The 5419-nt window shown below is 29.7% G+C and overlaps 1 long non-coding RNA gene across 1 annotated transcript in view; it reads right to left on the minus strand.

The window, feature by feature from the left end:
* The window catches only part of LOC117176099, a 5270-nt gene extending 863 nt beyond the window's left edge, over positions 1-4407 (minus strand). The window contains exon 1 of the long non-coding RNA XR_004467581.1: positions 4299-4407. This is a non-coding gene — a long non-coding RNA (uncharacterized LOC117176099). The remainder of the gene's footprint in view (positions 1-4298) is intronic.
* Between the last annotated feature and the right edge of the window lie 1012 nt (positions 4408-5419).

The raw sequence follows: 5419 nt of genomic DNA on the forward strand, positions 1-5419 counted from the left end.
ATTATGTTGAGAAATAAAAAAAAAAAAATTCTTAAAAACGTTGTTTTTCTTGGTCAGGCCGGAAACTTATCAATCCACCCTCGTACTAGTAAAGTAAAAAGTGCCCTCAAATTTCTTTTCCACCATATTATTCCTAAAAAATTCCATAATGCATGTTTTGGATTCTAATAAAGAAAATAATTTTAAAATAAATAATAAATTATTTCTATAGAAACAGTAAAAGTGAAGGGAATATTTTTGCCATCAACTACATTACGCTAATGTTTAAAATGAATGTTCCGGTGTTCATGAAAAAGATCTAATGCATTGATTTGTTGCAGAGTACCAACGATTCAGCGGATTTCGTGTTCCCGCAATATCCGTGTGTTCTACGGAAAGGTGAAAATAATTTTATGTACTTCTTAATAATCGATAATGTCGAATGCCAGGGAATGAGTGACCTTAGAGAAGTTTTAAAAATTTTTGTCGCTTCTTATTATCTATGTAGCCGAATGTTTCCGGACTGTTTTTCTGCCACGATGCAGTTCATTCAAGAATGCTTTATGAACATCAAACCGAGGGTGAGAAGTAAATGTCGCCAAAATACACGTATCCGCAAGAAGGTCATGAGCCTCTTTAATGAATTACGAGAGGTGAATGAGCCGAATAGTAAGTGTCAAAGGTAGTCTTCGAGAAATTAAAGGCAATAAGTTTTATAAAAGATCTATACAATCAACGAGTTTTTTGTTCTCTGATTTTTAAAATAAGATTAAGTTCTCTTGTATAAAGTAAAGTAATAGGATTGACAAAATCTACGTTTTTTGTTTGCTTGCTTGTAAGATAAAATTTACGTCTCTTGGCTGTGACAGAATTACTTCTAATTTCTTATAATAATATTTAATGTGTAACATGCAGTCGTCGGAAAGATGATAAAAATGTATTTAAATACCAATTTAGAAACTGTTATCTCTGTTGATCAATCCATACTTTAAAATCTATACTTTAAGAGGACAAAAAATTAGTCATACAAAATATTACTTTTTAATAATAATTACAATAGGTCCAAATTTCAACAAACTACAAGATGTAAAAGATTTACAACATCTACGATTTTTGTTCTCTTGTTTTTAAGCTGAGATTTACGACTATTGTATAAAATAAGGCAATATGATTTACAAAATCTAAATTTTTTGTTCGCTTCTTTATAAGATAAAATTTACGCCTCTGCTGTCTTCTAATTTATAATAGTATTTAATGTGTAACATGCGTTAGTTGGGAAGACTTTGAAATCATTTTTAATTACCACTTTAGAAACAATCATCTCTGTTGATTAATCCATATTTCAAAAGAGAACTGTTTGCTTTGACAGGAGATAAAGTTAGTCATACAAAATATTAATTTTTAATAACAATTACAGTAGGTCCAAATATTATATAGTTTTTTATCAATTCAATCTTTACAAATTATCAGATTTGAATGGCTCCGTACTCATTAGATTCGTAATGCCAATATCTAAGAATTTTTCAAATACCTAATTTGCCAAATTACTTACCTTAAAGGCAAGCCTAAAAATTAAAAATCGTTTTATAAACAAATATTTGCAATTTCAAGGCAATTGGCTCACAAAGATAACATTCTCTAAAGTGGTAATTAATTATGTCTACCCAAGTCTCTTCCAATTATTTCAATAACACTCGTCAAATTAATTCGACCTAATTGAATTATATTTGAGAGAAATTCAATTTGGTCCAATTTAATTGGCCCAAATCACAAATTAATATTTGTATTTCATTTGAATTTACTGCCAAATACGAAATGTCCATTTACTTTAATTTATTTCTATTGCACAGCCAAAGTATTTCAATTCCTTCTAAATTATTTTTAAGATTAATCTCCTCCCTCTCCACTCCCTTTCTCATCTCACCAATCCTCTTGATCACTTTTGGTAGATTAATGTTGAAAGTAATTCAAAAGTAATAGAAATTAGTTGTATAATTGAAATAAAACACCAATTGGACCTTGTGTATTTAGAAAAAAATAGAAATTACATACGAGTAATTGGTAATTTGGGTCAATTACATTAGATGACACACGAAATCTTCAAATGTAACTCAAATATTTACATTCTTAAAATTAAAATACTTAAAATTATTATTAAAGTTGTGTTGCCCTACTGCCAGTTAGAGTTTGTATTCTTTAAATTGTATGAAAAATGTTACTGTTAGTATAGTACAAAGCATATATCAATAAAAATGTATTCAATTGTAACTTTTGTACGGATTCATAATTATTATTGTACTGTTTTGATTCTTTTCGAAAGATTCATTTTATCACATGACATTTATTATTGCAATATAAATAAATGCAACTACAATATTTAAAAAAATTGTCCATTAAAAATGTATACAAGTTTGTCCATTTTTAATTTATATAGATAATTTTATTATTTAAAACATTATAATAAATAATAATCCAAATTTCACGAGATTTAAAAGTTTTCAAAATAGTTAAAGAAATGCTAAGAGATATTTTAATTTTTAAGATACTTTAAGAAATTTAAATATATAATAATAATATAAATAAAATAGGCTAAACCTAATGAAATAAAAACTTTCCCAGACGTAAAAAAAGAAAACATTTTTTATTCTTAAAAATAATAATGATAATTTAAATGTCAGCAATACATAGCCTGTCAAAAAATATTATAAGTATCTTAGGTACTTTAGGTTCCCGTGTAGAAATTTCGAAAGGACTCTAGTGGGGCCCTGACTAGTTTTTGCTATCTCTAGTCGGGCTGCAGTAGGAAAAACTAATCAGTCCCTCATCTAGAATGTAACGCTGAGGCCATAGGGGCCGTACTAGATTTTCTAGTCGGACTCTAGTAGGAATCTTTATGTGTTTCAGAAATAGCTGCTGAAATTATATAGTATCTTTTTTATTTAGAGATTTATTAGATTATTTTATTTATTTTCTGAAATTCCCTGAAATCTTTTGAAATATTTAGAATTCACTGAAATCCATTTAAAACTCTTTAATTCTGTTAAAATCCTCTGAAATCCAACAATTATTGTAAAATTTATTGAAATACCTGGAAATGGTGCGAACACAGTAAAAATTCCTTAAAACCTTGAAATTTTTTGTATCCTCTAAAATCTTTAATAAAAATGCCTTAAAAAATTTTAAATTTCATGAATTTGTGTAAAACCCCAAGAAACTATTTGAACTTCGATAAACTTTTTGAAAATTTTTTGTATTTCTTCAGTCTTGTATAATTCATAGCAATTTTTTGGAATGCCGAAAAACCTCTTGAGATTTTTACTATCTTTTAAAATTACTTTACACGTGTTTAAATCTTTGAAATCCGCCGAGACCTCTTAAAATCTCTGCACGTTTCTTGGATTTTTTTTTCTAAAAATATGTACATTTTTTAAAAATATGTATATATGTATATTTTCTAAAAAAATTATTATTACAAAAAAATTAAAATATTAAAAATCTCTATGTCTTCAGAGATCCTACAAAACCGCGTGTCTCTGGGCGAACCCCTTCCTTAAAATCCCTAGAAGTGCTTTTGAATCTTGTAAAATATTCTAAAAAAAAACCTTTTGAGTACTGTAAATCAGTTAAAATCCTTTACAGCCTCTTGTAGTCCGTTAAAATCTTTGAAATCTTTTAAAATCTCGATGTATGAGTTAGCGGATGTAGTTTTAGCAAATCGGCGAAGAAATATAAATATATGATTAAAACATTGGTGTCATTTTTCTAAACAGGTAGAAAAATAGTTGTATCGGTAAAAAATTTGTTAGAAGTGCATTACTTATATCATTTTCTAATATTATTCTGTAAATTTAGCCATAAAAATCGATTGAACGTATTAGAAAGAAATGAAAGCCGATATTAATGATTATGAAGTGAACTGACGAATTATATTTTAACACATTGAAGACATTTCGCAGATAATGTATTAAAAGATTCAATTAGCAAACGGATCAATAATACAACTGTGCTAATAGAAATTTTGTTTGGCATATTTGTCAATGACTGTAACGAAAAAAATTAACCTGCAAATTAATAAACTACAGTACTGCACAAAATTCCTGAATAAACATACATTTTTTATGTACATTTATGTGCATATAGTAGCAAATATTGAAGCAAATGCGTCTAGAAATTGCAGTACTATTGGGAAAAATAAGAAACCTAAGAAACATGAGTCACAAAACGTGTGATAAACGAGATCAAACCTGAAAAGGGCACGTGCTACGTGCACAATTTTGGATCATTTATGAATTGGAGATACGAATGAAAGTTTCACTTACCTAAGTTTGGTGCTTCAATGAATTAAACAATAGATAGAGCGAACAAAACTTAAGTTCGGAAAAAAATCCAAAATATTTCCGAAAATTTAAGGAATTGATGCCAGCGTGGACATTAAACATGGACGTCTTGCCGGCTTTAAGTGCATCTTCTTTTAGTAGCAGATAATAATCGTTCTGTCGGTAACTTTATAAATTTTGTCTGGATGCTAGCGCCATGCAGTGGAAACTTCAGACAACAACGCTGGGATGCAAGTGAGAGCAGTCAAGCAGTGTCCTTGAGTTTACGATCGAGACGAGAGGTCAGGACTAAAGGTAAAGGATTTGTTTATATTCTTATTTTTCATATTGTTCTTATCGGACTCAGTGGGGTCTTTAAGGGTACTTTGTAGAGGCTCCTTTCGGTTTCTTCGGTTGGCCAGGGAGACTTTGCCCAGTGCATTGTGATGTTGGTATCAACATGCTAAGGAGTTAAGTATGAATGGCACCATTACAAAATAATGGAACGTCAAAAATCCCTAGCGTTGTTGCAAACAAAAGGTAATTATGAAGGTTCAATGGAAATATCAACTGATGTGAAGCCAGAACTAGAGTGGTGGTCAGAGAATATCCTTTTAGTAAATAATCCTATTAGACTTTCAATTTTTCAATTAGAAATATACTTAGATGCCTCTCTATAGAAAAGGGGTGCGTTTTGTAATTGCAAAAAGATTCATGGATAGTGGAATACTGAAGAACAAAAAGAGTTTATTAACTCATTAGAATTAATGGCAGCCTTTATTGGCTCTCCATTAATAAGAAGTTCGCAAGATTCCACATCCATTTATTTGCAAAGAATATTAATAAAAAATGTCAGAAATTTATTTCCTTGTTCTAAGATTCTGAATCAATGGCAGTTGATGCGTCCACTGTATCGTGGTCAACTTTTATCTTGCATGCCTCTCCCCCATTTTCTTTGATTTTAAAAGTTTTAAGAAAAATCATTGAGGATCGGGCTGAGGGTGTTTTAGTTAATACTTTCTAGCCTAGCCAAACTTGGTATCCTTTGTTTCTAGCATTATCGATTAACCTGTTCAGTTTGGTTCCCAGACAGACTTATTGACTTGTCCTGTCAGGAAAGTCCA

The sequence above is a fragment of the Belonocnema kinseyi genome, chromosome 1 (genome assembly GCF_010883055.1).
Source record: "Belonocnema kinseyi isolate 2016_QV_RU_SX_M_011 chromosome 1, B_treatae_v1, whole genome shotgun sequence".
Classification (NCBI taxonomy): domain Eukaryota; kingdom Metazoa; phylum Arthropoda; class Insecta; order Hymenoptera; family Cynipidae; genus Belonocnema; species Belonocnema kinseyi.